At 32.3% G+C, this 19,966-nt stretch overlaps 1 long non-coding RNA gene across 1 annotated transcript; it reads left to right on the top strand.

Annotated features, from left to right (window-relative positions):
* The first annotated feature begins 108 nt into the window (after positions 1–108).
* Positions 109–13,003, top strand: LOC143042218 (uncharacterized). The gene is made up of 3 exons (XR_012967913.1): positions 109–249; positions 9,927–10,113; positions 11,972–13,003. It is a non-coding gene; the product is annotated as an uncharacterized LOC143042218 (long non-coding RNA).
* The last annotated feature ends 6,963 nt before the right edge of the window (positions 13,004–19,966 follow it).

The raw sequence follows: 19,966 nt of genomic DNA, 5'->3' as shown, positions 1-19,966 counted from the left end.
TAAAGAACGATGAAATGTCTTGTCATTCTAAATCAAATTAAAACTCGACAGCGAACTATTTTTTATGTGCATTTAGAACTTTGTTGAAAGATTGCGATTCGTACTCGCGTCGTCTGTCAAAGGTGATTTGCAATTTTTCATAGAAGCCAGAAGATTGTTTGAAAATTATTCACAGGAAAAACAGTTTGTTTTGAGACAAACACAATCAACATTCAATTAAATAAAAAAGAGAGTAAACGAATTTACGTGGTAAGATTTAGAACAAGAGAAAAAAGGATCGCAAATACAGTCTGAAACTGCATAAGGCAGCAACCATTTGAAATGGAATAGTCTTCCTTTGAGTTTACAAAAATCACCAAGTTTGGGTATATTTAGAAGTGGACTGGATAAGTTTTATAGGACTGATGATATATTTAAACCTTTCAACTATGGGATAAGGAAACTTAATATAAGTCATTGTCAACTCAGAAATAATGCTAGCAACCTTAAATCTCATTTGTTTTATCAGTTCTTATCCGAGAACACTTTTTGCACATACTGTAACAATCCTGTTGAGGATAACCAACATTTCTTTTTTATTTGCCCTAAGTATAATGATGTAAGACAGATCCTTCTTGATTCCATTTACTCCATTGTTGATAATGTTGACATATACCCAGACAACATGAGTATGTTGGCCCAACATTGGCACAACGTATATCATTGCATTGGCCCATCGTTGTATTTTAACGTTGGCCCAACGTATAAGTGCAAAGTGGGCCTACGTTGGCCCAACATGATGGCTTCATGTTGGCCCAACGTTGTATGGTTATATGCAATACATAGAGCCAACGTTGGCCCATTGTATGAAAAACGAAATCCATGTTGGCACAACGTTGGACCAACGTAGAAATATCTTTTCTTATGTTGGCACTATGTTGGTCCAAGGTAGGTATTTCTCATTTTTATGTTGGCAATTCGTTGGTCTATTGTTTCAACCAGATTACAATGTATGCTGCATGAGTAGCTGTATATGATAAATACTCCGGAGCACATTTGATCTTTTTTTGTATTCCAAACTGCCAAAGTTTAAGGTAGCAATTCTGTATTTTTGTATTACCCATTGTTGTTACTGTCCTTGTTTTTTTCATGAACTTTGCCTCTTTAATTTTATATTTTGTGTGACGCTAAGATATTTCTTTGGCAATGTTTGATGGATCGACCAGATAAACTCTGTGTCATTTGGTGTCTTGTAAAGAGTTGTCTCATTAGCAATCATACCACATCTTCTTTTTTCATATCAATTTCATTTATTTCTTTAACAGAACAAATGACGTATGGCTTATGGTTAGGCGATCATACAAATAGTTTTTTCAGAGATGTAATTTTAGTTGTATTGGTTCCAGATCCAGAATGAAAATTAAATAATTCAGAAGATGAAACTTTATTTATTTTAAATTTGATATCATTGGTCGTCACCACAAGTAGTGTCCTTCTCAATTTGAACTCCAACAGTGTCATTATTATTTATATATGTTATTCTTTTTTTCCCTTCTCTGTTTCTTGCCACCTTCTCTGTCAAGGCTTAAGCACCGCCAATCTTTAGCTGCATCATCTATCTCCTTATCCGAAGACTCATTACAGCTATGTTTTTTTTCTAACCGACTCTGTAATAAAGTTATAAGTAAACTTGAATTGCGTATTTGTCTAATGCATGCGTGCATAATCTCCCTTCTAGATATGTAATATAAATTAATGTATATTCTTAATAGTTTAAACACTATTTAATACAAAATAAAATCTTAAATAACCATTTTTTTTATATTGGTTATTTGTCTAATGGTCAGAAATTCATTAGTATTAGACGGATTTGTGGGTATAACAAACCCTTAATTATTACTATTATTTCAGAATTCGGTATCATACTTTATATATTCGTAATATACATGATATATAAAGAATAATTTAGATGTGCATTAATGAACAGTTATATATTTGATATATAAAAACACAGTTACACATTCAAGTGTGTATATGATCAGATTTCACAAATATATCGTATCTGTTTGCATGCGATTTAGAAATACAATAAAACTAACAAATTCATTTATATTTTAATGAAGTAGAAATCATTATACCACATTTTTGAAACATTACGGAATAAGGTACATCTTAAGACAATTTTATTCCATTAACTTCAGTAATGATCATACATGTTGTGGTTATAGATTTAAATAATTTGCCATTTGTTTGGAGATACTAATGTTCAGTGGCAAATATTTCATGATAATTAATAGGATTGAAATGATTTAAAATCTAGAAAATATTTCGCCCGAAACGTATAATCTTCAAGATCAGCATTATAAAATGATGGAAATTAATATATGTTTTGATTTATAACAACATCCCTCAGATTAAAAAATCATATTGTATTTGTCATTCTTAATCGTATATATATATATATCAGATTTTTTAAAGTTACAACTTACATGTTACTATCTTTCTCTTTGAATCTCAGATGACATGATTTTCTCTTTTTGTTTTCTTCGTATCACTGCTTTCTTACAAATACACAACAGGAAATAATCACAAAAGTGACCATCCCATTACATTCAGATTTCCTATAAACTTAATTACCATAGCAACTATCTTTGAAATTTGTCGAACATATGGTCAAACCTTATCAGAATGGGCTTGATTAACAGACTGGCTGTATCAAATATCACTCTGCATATAATTGCTATTATTCTGTTTCACAAAGTTTAATGAATAAAGTTATTATAAATAATGATTGCAATAAATTTTAATTTTTAACCAGGCAATCTATGTTTACGATATACATTTTTTTTATTACAGTAATGATATTCCAGTATAAATTTTACCTGACTTAATTATATATAGAGTATAATATATGATCACGCAACGTTGGGCCAGTATTGGCCCAACATAGAGTTGTAAATGTAAGTTCAGTTGATAAACACTTTCGGTATAACATTAACTTTTCATAAAGCTTGCTGCAATCGAAATTATCCGCCTCCCAAGGTAATAAAGCGTAAAATATTATATAATCAATTCTATTAACAAAATTTCATATCGGCCCTATGTTGCTACTAACATAATGCCAACATTTGCCCGATTATTTATAATCAACATGAGATAATAATATGAATTTACAACAACAGACCAACGTTGGGCCAATGTTGTGCAGCCGACACCAACGTGCGACCAATGTACCGACAATTTGCCAACGTTGGGCCAATGTTGTGCAGCCAACATAAACTTGCGACCAACGGACCGACAATTTGCCAACGTTGGGCCAATGTTGTGCAGCCAACATAAACTTGCGACCAACGGACCGACAATTTGCCATCGTTGGGCCAATGTTGTGCAGCCAACATAAACTTGCGACCAACGGACCGACAATTTGCCATCGTTGGGCCAATGTTGTGCAGCCAACATAAACTTGCGACCAACGGACCGACAATTTGCCAACGTTGGGCCAATGTTGTGAAGCCAACACCAACGGTCGACCAACGGGACGACCATTTGCCAACGTTGGCCCACTGTTAGTCTGCTGACTGGGTATATGGCAAGCCGTTGTGGAATTTATACCCTATTTATTAATATTAATATTAAATATTATTTTTTAATATTAATAAATCGAATTTTTAATATTAATAAATATTTTTTAATATTAAAAAATCGTCATTTTTTAATATTAATAATAGGTTTTATTTTTTAATATTAAAAAATCATAAATATTGAATTACTACTTTTTGGAAACAGATTATTTTCATATTTGCTATTTTTAAATCTGTTCAGAAATATATCAGTGACACTCAACGTTTTGTTTAAAACTTTCTTTAATTTTTGTTTCGTCTAGTTTATTTTTTTTCTACACTCCAACATTAATTCATTTATTCCACTAAGCAAGCTTAGTGTCTCTTTCAAGCCATAAATATATTTCTAATGACTTATAAAGGATATTTGCATGTTTCAAGGTACTTTAAATAACTGATGATTAATTGCATATATATTTAAATATACTTTGCATTTAGTAAGTAACACTGTTAACATATATTTGCTCGTGTGTGCTCACAAGTAGCATGCATGTTCCACTATATTGCATTATTTTAAATACAGTTGTTGTAATTGAATTATACCTTGTACATGTAATATGGAGAGAGCTTTTATAGGCTGTGCCTGTTGCTCAATCCTTTTCATATCTTAATGAATAAAATATGTTTAAAACAAAAACAAAAACCATTTGATTTTCTGGGGAAAAAGGGGGGGGGGGGTGCTATGGTTTTTTTTTTGGAGAAATTTTTTTTTTAGTTTTTGGAGAAAATGATAATTTGTTTTTGATTCTGAGAAAAAAAAATTGTTTGTTTCCCCCTCAGCTGCCACTATATGTAATGCTAAAATTGAAAGGAAAAAAAAGTTTTCGACTTGGTCGTGAAAAAAATAGATTGTTTTTCGCCTGTGGCGAAAAAAAAGTTTGTCTAGAAAAAAAATCATAGCCCCCCCAGAAAATCAAATGGTTGCTGCCTAACTCATGAATAAAAATGGGTATCTGGTCTCAGTTGGGCTTCAGTGTCAGAATTTGACTCTCAAAGTGATACAAAACTATAGAATTCTTCTGTATACACTTATCTGCTTATGTACACAAATACACAGATACACAGTGGCTGATCCAGAACTTAATATATATATATAAGGGAAAAAAGGGTCTGTGGTCCGGTATCGGGACCGTTCGCCTTGATAACATGTTCGCCCTGGGTATGTTCGCCCTGAGTTCGTTCGCCCTACTAAAAAAATATTAATTTTCAGGGCATTGAAGTTGAATAAACTTATTCAGAATATTTCTATGGTATATATTCTTAAAATTTATGGAAACAGCGAAATATGTAAAAGTTTATGGCTTGTTTAGGATCATTATAATTGTTCAATGACTAGATAATTCGGATCACTGATTATTTTGATACTTGTCTTTTGATGGATTATTAATAAAAATCAAACGTTTTGTTTCGATAAAATATTCAGCTTGAAATTAATTAATAAAAACAATATTGATATACAAACTGTAAATCATGAAACATGTTTGTTTACAATTTAATAGTTCATTTAGTATTATACTCTGAGAGTAGTCATCAATAAATTTAAGAGAAATACATTGTATTCCAGTATTCTACTAAGTAAATCAAAGGGAAAATGATGTAACAGTAAATTTGGTCCGGTTGTAAAATTTGTCCACCAGACTTCTTTTCCTAGTTAATTAAGTCCATGTCCATGATTTTACTAGGAATTAAAGTCCTAGGACAAATATGTTCCTAGGAAAATCAGTCCATAGCAAGTAAATTATGTCTGTAACTTATTTTCCTAGGAAAAATTGTCACAAGACTTGTTTTTCTAATAGTTTTATTATATATCATAAAATATATTCAAAATAGAAGAAATTCTGAAAAAAATGTTAGATAAGATTGGAAAATTTCCTTATTATTTTCCAATAAAAATGAAGGACATTTCCTTTATAACCTAATTAAAACATGAATATTGAGTTTCCTTTGCTTATAACATTTTCCTTTTATAATAAAAGACATGGACATTTTTACCTAGGAATTCACTACTAATGACTTAGACATAATTTCTTAGAAAAATTAGTCTGGGGACATAAATTTTATTTAAAAAATTGATACACAACTCTTTAACAATATTAAAACATACATGTATTACATTTAATCCTGTACGAACTGTGACGCCCGTATATGACATGGAAACCAGGCGTAAAAATCATACTTTACTATCCTGGCGGCATTGCAGTGTTTACAAAATGCATGTCCAGGCTTCAACCAGGCGTAAATTAGGCGCAACTAAGGCGTCAAATTAGGCGTAATATTTAAATGAGTATGCCTGGTTCACAAAAAGTTAGGCATAATATGCAAATGAGTACACCTGGTCAATAAATAAACCAGGCGTAATATCCTTACATAATATGTAACACTTATTTTAGTTCAGTGTATTAAGGCAGCAACCATTTGATTTTCTGGGGGGGGGGGGGGGGGGGGAGGGCTATGTTTTTTTTTTCTGTACAAACTTTTTTCCCCTACGTCGAAAAACAATCTATTTTTTTTCGCGACAAGTCGAAAACAATTTTTTTCTTTCAATTTTAGCATTACATCTAGTGGCAGCTGAGGGTCAAACAAACAATTTTTTTTTCTCAGAATCAAAAACAAATTATTTTTTTCACCAAAAACTGGAAACAAACTTTTTTTTCCAAAAAAAACCATAGCCCCCCCCCCCCCCCCCCCCCCCCAGAAAATCAAATGGTTGCTGCCTAACCTAGCTGTGTACTTTTGTGTATTTGATACAAACTTCTGTACTGTTGCTTTTATTTCTTATTGTTTTAACAAAAAACTTGAAATATTAACCATTGAAGAAGCTAATATAGAAATAAATACATTTTATGCAGACAATGGCTCAAATAAGTTTAAGTTTAAATAAGAATTATGACAATTATTTTTTCTTGAAATAAAAGTAGCATTTTAACTAACATTCATGACTAAGTTGTTTTTGAATATTTGTCTTTGGAATTAAAATATAAATGATAATACTGCAATTTAACTTAAAGTAAAAGATTTTAATGTAATTATCCAAGGATAAAGGTTTTGGGATTTCAAAAATTCTGATATAACATAATATTTAATAACTTAGTTACAGGGGCAGACGCAGCCATTTTAAAAAGGGGGGGGTGTCCTAACCCAGGACAAAAGGGGGGTTCCAATTACATCCCCATTCAAATGCATTGATCGTCCAAAAAAAAGGGGGGTTCCAACTCCCTGACACCCCCCCCCTTCTGGATCCGCGCCTGAGTTATACTCACATTATTATTATCTACCATGTATTACTACTTTCCTTTTATTTCACAAGTTTCATTAATTTATTTGATTCAGTATTTCCAATTTCAGATTCTTCCAAAAAGCACAAAACAAGCAAATTATCCCTGAATATATGTGCCATGTGTCCAACTCTTGCAAACTAAAACCAAAGAGCCAAATTTTGAAAAAAATCCCATGATCCTTTAAAGAAAGCATTATGGGTATTTCTATTTACACCACACCAACAGTTTTACGCCAGTAAGAAAATTTACGCCTTGCTTATTTCAATTTACGCCCGTAAGAAAACTTACGCCTTGCTTATTTCAATTTACGCCAGGTTTACTGCTTTTTTCTACGCCCGTAAGGACTACAAATTTACGTTTCCTGCTCCCTTACGTTTGGATCTAGACACATTACTACCACTTACGCCTTATTTCTTAAGTTTAATTGGAAATTTACCAATAGTTTTAGCATAAGTAAATATAAATCTTTGAAGTTTGAAACCACAAAAAGGAAAGTTTGGATTGATTTGGGGGTTGATTTATGGTCCCTTTGGTGTAGGAAAAAGGGGTATAAAAGGGGCCCAAATAATCATTTTTCTAGTGTCCAGACTATAATTTGTAGAACAGTGTATAGAATTGCCTGATTAGTTTCCACACCACAAAAGGATGGTTAGGGTTGAAATATTGGAGTTATGACTCAATCTGTTTATGAATTAGGGGCAAACAAGGGTTTCCTGGTTAATGGACAATTACTTTAGCTTTGTTTCTTTATGTTGGTACTCTGTGCTTTTTTTTGCTAGTTCTAGTATGAATTTTTATGCCCCGACCACCTACAATAGTAGAAGGGCATTATGTTTTCTGGGCTGTGCGTCCCTCCGTCTGTACATTCGTCTGTTCTTTCGTCTGTCCGTCCATTCTTCCCACTTCAGGTTAATGTTTTTGGTCAAGGTAGTTTTTGATGAAGCTAAAGTCCAATCAACTTGAAACTTAGTACAAATGTTCCTTATGATATGATCTTTCTTATTTTAAAACAAAATTAGACTTTTCACCCCATTTTCATGGTCCACTGAACATAGAAATTAAAAGTGTTAGTTTCAGGTTAAAGTTTTTGGTCAAGGTAGTTTTTGATGAAGCTGAAGTCCAATCAACTTGAAACTTAGTATACATGTTCCTTATGATATGATCTTTCTTATTTTAAAACCAAATTAGACTTTTGACCCCATTTTCACGGTCCACTGAACATAGAAATTGAAAGGGTGAGTTTCAGGTTAAAGTTTTTTGGTCAAGGTAGTTTTTGATGAAGTTAAAGTTCAATCAACTTGAAACTTAATTAGTACACATGTTTCCTATTGGTTCAATCTAATTAAAAACCGATCTCTCATCGCTCCCGTTTTCTGAAATGGGTCATTTTTTAAAAATGTCGAATTTTCAGTACACCCATGCTAATTTTTTTATTTCTAATGGAAATTTCAGTTGTAATGGTTTAAATGAAAGCTTGTCGGATTTCTCAAATTGTCAGAAAAACACATTTCAAATGATTTTCTTCCGATTTTCTGATCGCCTTGATATCTGCAAAAGGGACTTTTTAAGAACGTTAATTATAATTCTAAAGAAAAATCGTAGCTTCTTTATCATTGTATGTAACAGATTATCTACAAACTAAATTCAATCCGCGTACAGGAGGTTCATGTCTATCCTGTTACCGCTACTTAAATCAGTTGTTAAATTATTCTCCCTATAAATATTGAATCAGTCAGTGTTGATTTCAAAAATGCAAAGTAATCTTTACATTTAAAACGCCTCGTTTCTTGAAACGACAGTGTACAGAAAAGAAATTTCAAGACATTAGTGAAAAAAACAGAGCATACTTTTTTTCATGTCTATGCTGTTACCAACCATTTTGATTAATTACACTAACAGTATGGTTGTAAAAAGTGCAATAACGTGTTGGAAACCAAATTCACAATAGAAAACCATAATCACTTCACCAAAGGGAGTAGTTATTTCACAACAGCAATCAAAAACGAAGACATTTGTCTATCCTGTTATGTCTATCCTGTTACTATGGTTGCTATGGTTACAGTAACAGGATAGACAATTATAGACAAAAACGTCGTTAAATTTTTTATCTTAACATGTAGGTGGAAAACGAATGAAATATTTCATTGTTTGAACTCAACTTAAGGTTATAACGTCTTAATCTTCCAAATTAACCATTTGCAGGTGCAATACTGATATCGGTAACAGGATAGCCAAAAAGGTAACAGGATAGACTTTTATATAGTGATATATCAGAAACGTACGTTCCTGTTACCAACGATATAAAGAGAAAAGTAAATTAACTTATGAGGGATTTACTTGATGTTGGGTTTATTTGAAAGGGTGAAAAAAGGGCGAACAATATAAATTGCTATCTTAGACTTGCATTACTGGTGGTAATTTTTACAACCTTTGATAACCAATTTGTAGAGCCATTTTTCAGTACAACCTGGAAAATTGACAAATAATCTATTATTTTACAGAATGAATATATATAGAAGTTTATTCTCTTGAAAACCATCTAATTGGCTACGTAAAACAAGCTTAACATTTTATCTAAACCTTTTCTTAATAACCCAAAATTTCTTTTGAAAATGGTAACAGGATAGACAAAATATTGTACCACCGATCAAAAAATGTTTCAAGATATTCTTGTATGACATCATTAAGATTGCATCTTTTAATACTAAATTATAATCCTGGTACTTTTGATAACTATTTAATACTGTTTGTTTTGATTTGCTTATGGTTGTTTGAATAAGTAACTTTTAATAAATTTTTCAAGTTCAAAATTCGACATTTTTTGAAAATGACCCATATGTCGCGTGGGATCTATCTAAAGAAACCCGCTTTGAGGTCACATGTGAGTGACCTTGTAGGTGTGTCTTTTTCGACCAATGAAATTGAGTCTTCCACTATCTTGAAAGTTTATCGTAAGGTAAAGGGATGTAACTCATTTTATTTAGAAAAAAAAAGTTGATTGTGTTGTTTCATATTAATTAAAATTTATTTACCTAATTTATAATTTCAGCATTTCCAGAATATAGAACATGTAGTGTCTGATAAAAAAAACACCAAAAGATTGCTACGATAAAACTGTTGAGTAACTATTTGTAATACAGAATGCATCAAGATGGTGGTATGCTACATATATAATATTGATACTATGACAGATGAGAAAAGAAACTGAAGACATAACCAAGTGCTGAACAGCAAAGGTATGATTATAACTGTTACTGATGTTTGAAGAAGTGTGTCATTATAGCATCTACATATATTTCAATCATACATGGTCCAGTACTTCAGACTTAAGTTTTAATTTAAAAGAATTAAATGGCTACTTATCTTAATATTTTTACAAAATGAATACTAAACTACAAATCAATAGTTTCCCTCTTAAACATACAGCATGGAGCTGCATTTTTGCATTCTAAACAGTGTCATGTATTTTTACATCCGTTGTTACAGCTTATTAAGGTAGATAGGGTGTCTTCCTCCATCTTGGATTTTGAAATTCTAGAAAACAAGGTCTAGATCTTTGATGAAATGTGCAAATTTTTATAGTAGTAGGTATTTCATGTGTCAGAATTTTCATTATAATATAGAAAATGCCATGTTTGATCATATTTATGATTGTATTTTACAAAAATAAGAATTCTTTTGTTTGATTCATTTTTTTCCAACTTTGTTAAATAAGGGGAGGCAACTCAAATGCAAGGGCAGATAATCCAGATAGTGTTACTTTTACAATAGAATGTGTTAGGAATTTACCCATTTTTACATATAGCAAGAAAACGAGTCCGGTGACCCCATTTTTTCTTTTTCTCATCTGAAAGCATAATATTGAAGCTATCTTCTCATATTTTATCTCAAAATTATATGGTGTGGTTTGCGTTTTATGGCGGAAAAATGGGTTTTCCATGCATAATCTATACAAAATCTTGACAATTTTGAACAACCTGTAGCGTGAAAATAAGTTCGGTGACCCCTTATTTTTATTAATGTTTTTAAACAAGTAGGATATGAACTACATTTTGGCAAATTATTAAAAGATTCTATGGATTATAATTTAGACACCCCATCTACCTTAACTTCCTGTTAAAAAAATGAGGGGCGAAAGCTACCAGAGCCTGTGCCAGTGAATCGGAACAGTCAAACTCATAAATCGAAAATAAACTGACAACGCCATGGCTAAAAATGAAAAAGACAAACAGACAATTAATACTACACATTAGAAACAACATTAAAAACTAAAAATTGAGCAACACAAACCCCACCAAAAACTGGGGGTGATCTCAGGTTCTCCAGAAGGGTACGCAGATCCTGCTCCACATGTGGCACCCTTCGTGTTGCACATGTTATTACAAACCTGGTAAATAGGGTAAATAAATAGTCTATTTCGGTAGGTCACATTCATGAAAAGGGAAGAGGATTGTTACTTAGATGATTGGGTAAACTATCATATTCAGGGGTGAATCCAAACATTTCTAAAGGGGGGTTCCAACTATATGTCTCCATTCAAGTGCATTGATCTTCCCAAAAAAAGGGGGGTTCCAACCATCGGAACCCTCCCCTTGGATCCACCACTGATATTTGAGAAATAGCCACAGTACATTTTGTTCATATCAAATTAAAGTTGAGAAGCTACGGTAATCTATATATGTTTATCTACTTTTCATTGTCTACTGTCACCTTGATTTGTAAATAAATAAAAATCATGTTGGAAGAAAAAATCATGTACATGTATATATTTTTTAGGAACTAATTGTGGTATAATTCATAGGCAGATCCAGGGGGGGCCCTGAGGGGCCCGTGCCCCCCCCACCTTTCGTGGGAAAAATTTGGTTGCTTATATAGGGAATCACTGAAGCATAACTTGATTGGGCCCCCCTTAGGTCGGTCAGAGGGCCCCCCCTTATGAAAAGTTCTTTATCCGCCACTGTATATTCTTCAGATGGAAACATGCAACAGAAAGTTCAATCATGACCATAAAGCAGGCAAGACATTTCAGTATGTACAATTTTGTAAAAATATGTGAAACTATGTCAAAGCATATTTTTTGTTTTGTTTTTTCAGATTAAGATATAAGGAGTAGATATTTTCCTGAAGATCTAATTAATGTCTCGAAGATAATGTGAAGGGAACAGAAGCTATCATGATGATTCTTTAAAGAAAAGATACAGAAACACAAGCTCCTGTAGACACTTATGAAAAAGAAGATGTTTTTGCAATGAATATGTGTGAATGTGATAAATTATGACAAATCAACATGGTCAATTAACAACAATATGTTCTACAAATTTCCTAGATTTATAAGTTTCATAACATTTAGTTGAGGCAAACTAAAGTTAGATAACGGAAAAGAAAAGAAATTGCAATTTTTTCTATTTGTAAAGGGGCATAACTCTAGAATGGTAAAAGTGACGCCACCAAAATTTGATCTTGATTGGTGTTTTGTGGTAATTCGCATTGAGCATCAATTTCATAACATTTGGTTGAGGCAAATTTAAGGTAGAGAACGGAAACCATTCTGGGATGTACAGACGTATGTTACGTACAGATGGACAAGGGTAAAACTTGATGCCCACTCTGCTAGGGCAGGGGCATAAAAACTATAATAAAAAGGATTGACAAATCTAAAAACTAGGTTGTGCTGAGGTAGCACATGAAATCTGTTTAAATTATTCAGACATGATTTTGTACTTTTTATCACTTCTTTTTTAGCTCCCCTGACCTGAAAGGTCAAGTGAGCTTTTCTCATCACTTGGCGTCTGGCGTCTGTCGTCCGTAAACTTTTACAAGAATCTTCTCTGAAACTACTGGGCGAAATTTAACCAAACTTGACCACAATCATCCTTGGGGTATTTAGTTTTAAAAATGTGTCCGATGACCTGGCCATCCAACCAAGATGGCCCCCATGGCTAAAAATAGAACACAGGGGTAAAATGTATATTTCGGCTTATATCTTTGAAATAAAAGCATTTAGAGCAAATCTGATTGGAGTAAAATTGTTGATCAGGTCAAAATCTATCTGCCCTGAAATTTTCAGACAAATCGGACAACCTGTTGTTGGGTTGCTGCTCCTAAATTGGTAATTTTAAATAAATTTTGCTGCTTATGGTTATTATTATGCCCCACCTACGATAGTAGAGGGGCATTATGTTTTCTGGTCTGTGCGTCCGTTCATCCGTCTGTGTTCGTTCGTTCGTCCGTTCGTTCGTCCGTCTGTTCCGCTTCAGGTTAAAGTTTTTGGTCAAGGTAGTTTTTGATGAAGTTGAAGTCCAATCAACTTGAAACTTAGTATACATGTGCCCTATGATATGATCTTTCTAATTTAAATGCCAAATTATAGTTTTGACCCCAATTTTACGGTTCACTGAACATAGAAAATGATAGTGCAAATTTCAGGTTAAAGTTTTTGGTCAAGGTAGTTTTTGATGAAGTTGAAGTCCAATCAACTTGAAACTTAGTATACATGTGCCCTATGATATGATCTTTCTGATTTAAATGCCAAATTATAGTTTTGACCCCAATTTTACGGTTCACTTAACATAGAAAATGATAGTGCAAATTTCAGGTTAAAGTTTTTGGTCAAGGTAGTTTTTAAAGCAATTGCTTTTATGCCGTCGCGTATGGCCATCTTTGTGACCCAGATCAGAGACTCCGCCCAGATCAAGCCATAGTATTTTGTTAAACAGGCTCCTGGTCAGTCATTCTTTCACACCTATGTATGTTTTCTAATGCAATACATAGCTTGAAACTTTAAAAAAACGTTAGTGGATTTAAGAAGTTTCAGAATATGTTCTTGTAGATGTATTTTTGTATTTAAAGGGTCAACCGTTTGACTATCAAATAACATAGAAGTCCGAGTGAAAAAAAGTACATTTTTATAAATGCGATTCCGTTTTCCGCCGTTCGTACGATGTTTCAACAAAATATGGATTCATTTCAGTTGTTGATTTAGTATTGAAAATTTAACTGAATTATCTCCTAATAAATACGGTTTTTTATGTTTAATTTGTGTTTCTTTAAGAGGTCAGGTGCTCTTGTTCATTCATAAAATTATCGTTCATTCATACATTTATCGTAAAATCAAAATCACTACACAGGTTAATGCGTAGTGTCAAATTATTACCTGTAATCTAAAACTAGACAAACTTTATTTGCGCAAATAATTTAGAGGAACGAAACCCTTGTTGAAAACACATAACAATAAGTTCGTTTTCCTTTTCTGTCAAAACTCCGTAATATTTATCGATCACCTTACTAATGAAATGGACCCGTCCAAACGTAGTAGATGCCAAGTCGGTCCAGATGAAGAGATATTTACAATTTGGAATTTTCTAGTTTATTAATACATAGATTGAAAAAAAGTACGTCTTTTTAAATATCATGATCAAAACTGGGTTTGCATAACAAATGTGACTTGTCAGATGAAACCATTATCCTCGTCTTTTCAGTGAACAAGTCTACTACGTTTGTTGACACTCGACGGTCCACCGTGTTAGCAATTTTATTTCACATGTTTTCGAAATATTGAAGATCATTTTTCGCAATGTTTCCTAAAAATTGATAAATATCAAAGCAACGTAGAGCTGTTTGTTCTTGTTCGTATAATAAAATTGAGAATGGAAATGGGGAATTTGTCAAAGAGACAACAACCCGACCATAGAAAAACATACAACAGCAGAATTAAGGTCACCAACAGGTCTTCAATGCAGCGAAAAATTCCCGCACCCGGAGGCGTCCTTCAGCTGGCCCCTATACAATATATATACTAGTTCAGTGATAACGATTTAATGTCATGTTTGTCTGTGATGACCCCCCTTTTCGGGATTGCATGAGAATTGTAGTTATCTCGTACCCACATGCACTTGTTTCTATCAATAGGAAGGTCGACTATCCATATAAAACTATTTATATGGATAATCGACCTTCCTATGGATAGAAACAAGTGCCTGTGCTCGTACCGCATCAGAAGGACACATATCAACTGAGCAACAATGTTTGGAACTTAGTTTTAAAAATGATGACAAAGTAACATTATGAAAATATTTTTATTAAGCTGAAATATACATTTATTCTTTACATGTTTATGTCTTGTAAGATATTTTATTTCTTTCCCGTTTTTTAACATTTGCGTCTGGAAAGTTGAAATGTTTTAACTTAATCATTTGTGTTAATGGTTAAATATAAATTAATAAAGAAAATTGTTAAAATTAAATCAATAAAGGAAATTACAGCCAAGGAAGTTACAAACACTACCAGGGGATAATCCATGATGATTTCTTTTTGAGTTATATGTTTCAGCACATGTATATTTGACCCCAACTTTAGCCTGGTAAACGTGTTGTCTCCTTGTGAAATATAAAACATATTAAAAATGACTTTCTGCTAAAGTCTTTTATTATATAAAGTTAAAACCTTCTTACTTTTAACTAGACAACACTCATGTCAGGTTTAGTTCTTGTATATATGTGGATGAAAAATAAAAGTCCCCAAACATTAACATGGCAGCAATTGCTTTTACAGCCTTTAAGGCTTTGATTGATAAAGTAGAAGTCCAATCAACTTGAAACTTAGTATACATGTTCCCTTTGATAAGATCATTCTAATTTTAATGCCAAATTAGAGAATTTATTCCAATTTCACGGTCCACTAAACATAGAAAATGATAGTGCGAGTGGGGCATCCGTGTACTGTGGACACATTCTTGTTTTGAATACTATTATAGATATGATTAACTGTAAACAGCAATAATGTTCAGCAAAGTAAGACCTATAAATAAGTCAACATTACCAAAATTGTCAGTCAACCCCTTAAGGAGTTATTGCCCTTTATAGTCAATTTTTAACAACTTTTCGTCATTTTTTGTAACTTGTACAAATATCTTCTCTGAAACTACTGAGCCAAATTTAACTAAACTTGGCTACAATCATCATTGTGGTATATAGTTTGAAAAATGTGTCCGATGACCCTGCCTACCAAACAAAATGGCCGACATGGCCAAAATTAGAACATAGTGGTAAAATGCAGTTTTTGCTTTATATTTTTAAAACTAAGACATTGAGGGCAAATCTTTTAAGATTTAAATGTCAGTCTTCACGCTGAGTGGCAGCCCTGGCAGCCCAGGCTTGTAAAATTGCTCTCGGGCCTGTAGAAATCATATTTACAGGCCAACAGAATCTAACTAAAAATTTTCAAAAAATGAGCTCCGGGCCTGTAGATTTAACATTTCATCGTGAAGACTGAAATGTCCATCAGAATAAGATCTATCCCCTCACTGTCACAAATTTTCAGATGAATCGGACAACCTGTTGTTGGGTTGCTGCGCTAAAATTGGTAATTTTAAGGAAATTTTGCAGTTTTTGGTTATTATAGATAGAGATAAACTGTAAACAGGAATAATGTTCAGCAAAGTAAGATCTACAAATAAGTCAACATGACCAAAATTGTCAGAGGACCCCTTAAGGAGTTATTACCTTTTATAGTCAATATTGAACAACTTTTCGTCATTTTTGTAACTTGTACAAAAATCTTCTTTTCTAAAACTATGGGCCAAATTTAACCAAACTTGGCCACAATCATTACTAGGGTATCTATTTGAAAAAAGTGACTAATGACCCCGCCTACCAACCAATATGGCCGACATTAGTAAATACAGTAACAGGTGAGCGACACAGGCTCTTGAGAGCCTCTAGTTTTGTTTGTTAAAAAGATGTCAAAATAGAAGTGAAGTAATGTGAATTATTTCTTTTTTTGAACTGACTACATCATGCTGGTCTGATGATGAGCTTGTAGGTTGAAGCCTTTATTGGTTTTTTTGCTGCAGTTTGTAATAACTTGATCAATATTTTTAAGGCAACTTACATTGTATTTCTAGCTAATCCAAAAATATGTATAAAGGACTTTATCGATTAAATTTTATGAAATTTTCCTTTGATTTTGCTGATTGATTATTTCCTTTCTCTGCGGAGTCGAGTGATATGAAAAGTTGTTAAAAGAAAATATGGGTTGCATGCCTATTGCTTTGAAAGGTGTTTTTGATTTGTGATATACATTGTAGTTGTTTTCCTTTTAGACAGCAGCCATCCTTTGTTTAAAATGTATCATGTTTATAGAAAAAGGTTCAAAGGAAATGATATCTGAAATAAATGTTGTTATTAAATACTCAGTTTTAGTTATTTTTATTTTGATATTAAAACATATAGTGTAAGATAAAAACTAGTTATACATTTAAAAAATTGGTAACCCTCCTTGCATTAGAAGTTGCATAATTTAGCATTTATAGATGAAATATAATTGTGAGTAAAGTTCAACATGTGAAATAGTCTGACTGAATATGACAGAACATCAAAAGAAATGACGAAAAATTACACAGTCTGACAAGGAAAGAATTTAATGAACATGATTCATCTACATTCATCTATCTTATGATGTCTCTTGATAAATATTAAAACATATTGACTGTAAAATAATTACCAGCTCACCAATTATATCTGTTGTTCACAAAATTTGTTATTTGGAAATATCTGTTGAATGTTTTGAAATTAAAATGTGTTAACTTAAATTATTGAAGAATTGAAGTCTTTAAATGATACAAAGGCAAGGATACATGGAATGATTGCAATTGAGACAACTACTAACCCTGCATAGTAGGGCACTGATGTAAACAAGTACAGGTCACCTGAAGTCTTCAACAATGAGCAAAATCCTTAACTTAAAGATCGTTGTACATGGGTTTATTAAGTCCCAAGATAATGATATCTACATCCTTTGCTTTCAAATTTTTGTTTGTATGTTTCTGATGAAGGTTAATTAAAATAAGCCTAGCACACTTAATTTGTGAACTGTTTTTTTTTAATTTCAAAAGAGAAAGCTAATAGTCAAATTTAAGCAAATAACAAAAAAAAAAGGAAATCCATTTAATATGGCAGACAGCAACCAAACACAACCAGTGGACATAATGAACATGTTTATGTGTGCTCAAACTGCACCATAACATTAGACACAAAAAACATCTTATATAATGCTGGATTACACAAAAGTGTTTTTCTTTTAAATCATCTGCTCTTCTCTGGTGTTTAAAATGTACATGTACAATATATACAAAAAGTCAGCTGCTATTGAGACAAAGGCAAAAATCATAGTGCAACAAAACATGTTGATTACAGACATAAAAACAATAAACTAAAATAACACTTACCATTACTAAATGATTAGGAACTTTCAGGAACTATTTGCAGCTACTGTCCAGGTTATGTTAAACAAATTTTCACCTCCAACTAATCTGTTCAGTGAAGAGTTTTTACCATTGAAATGAAATATGAACACTTTCCAATCTTTTGGCAGACGTGAATATTCTCATGTGGCATTTATACCTATATCTGGTGGTGATGATACACAGTGATAATTAACCCTTTTCTTCTTCTTTTTATTAAATTTTGAAAAAAAAATGGAATTTAAACTTTGTTTGTTAATTTTGTAAATTTTTCTTTTTTTTTCCATTTTTTTTTTAAGTATAAATTTCAAAGAAAAAAAAATTTAAATATTTAAATTTTTTTTTTAATTTTTGAAAAATTCGAATTTTTTGTAATATTTTGCATTTATAAATTTTTTAACTTTAAAAAAGTTAACTTTAGTTGCCTTCGTCCATGCATGCATGGACTAAGTCTGTTGTGTTAGTCCATGCAAGCATGGACTAAGTTAGCGTTAATTGCCTTCGTCCATGCATACATGGACTAAGTCTGTTGTGTTAGTCCATGCATGCATGGACTTAGTCTGTTGTGTTAGTCCATGCAAGCATGGACTAAGTAAAGTTAGTTACCTTCGTCCATGCATGCATGGACTAAGCTTAGTTCCTTAGTTTTCATGTTTACATATCATGAAAAGATTTAGTCATACTGTCAAGTGTTTGCAATTTATTTCGTGAGGTAAGTTATAATGCACAATATGTCTTTAAATCATAATTAATAGGTTGAATATGAAAAAATCAACTAAACAGGAAAAAAAAGGTAATTACATCAAATTAAAAAATAATTGAACTAACACCATGAAATTAAGAGGTAAGAAGAAATGTAGGTTTTCTAAACTTGATGTTGATTTCCAGTTTTATTTAATACCTTGTTTATAGTTGATTTATATATAATACAGGACAATACAAATGTTCAAGTAGTTAATTTGTTTTATCTCAATATTCAATAATCAGTGATACCAGTTAGAATATAAACAAAGAACATTTGATACAATTGTCAATGAGACAACTCTCCACAAGAGACCAACATTACACAGACATTAACAAATATAGGTCACCGTTCGGCCTTCAACAATGAGCAAAGCACATGGAAATCTTTTACACAAAATATTCCTTACTTACTACGAAGCTCTGTTGGTCACATGGAGAAAAGAAATAACGATGTTTTGTAAAGTCATTTGCTCGATGTGTAAAGTCCATTGCAGTTTACTTAAAGGCCTCCACTGAAAAGGTAAATTCCAGCGGTAATGTCTGATATTCAGCGCTGTAGATATGAAGTCTAGCGATGTGAATTTCAGCTCCATAGATTAAGTCTAGCGCTATATATATACAGTTCAGCGCTGTAGATATACATCCATTTGTATATATGTTTAAATATAAATTTCCAGTAAATCTTCAGCGCTTGACTAACTTTACAAACGAGGCCAACGCAAAGGTGTAGTTGTAATTCGCCGAATATTTTTCAGTTGAGTTATATTTAATATTACTACGCCGTCTATGTTCTCATACCTTTAGTTCTGTCAACTCTATAATTCTGATTATACCAGTTTAAACTGCAGGGTACTAACTATGTGAGCTGTACGCAACAACTTATTATTTAACACATTCACATTTTTTTTTATCAATATCAAAATAGAAGAAATGTACCAATTTAAATCACACATTATTAATTACTATTTTTGCTAGTAGCATATCTGTGCAGTCGTTGTTGTAAATACCAAACTTAGGTCATTTTGAAATCTTATAATAAAATGAACGTTGTTGTATACTTTTTATTTTGTATAATTGTAATTCATGTTATAGCTAAATCAGAATTA

This window comes from Mytilus galloprovincialis, chromosome 8 (assembly GCF_965363235.1).
Source record: "Mytilus galloprovincialis chromosome 8, xbMytGall1.hap1.1, whole genome shotgun sequence".
NCBI lineage: Eukaryota > Metazoa > Mollusca > Bivalvia > Mytilida > Mytilidae > Mytilus > Mytilus galloprovincialis.
Note: the sequence above shows the minus strand (reverse complement) of the source record. Positions and strands in the feature narration are given on the sequence as shown.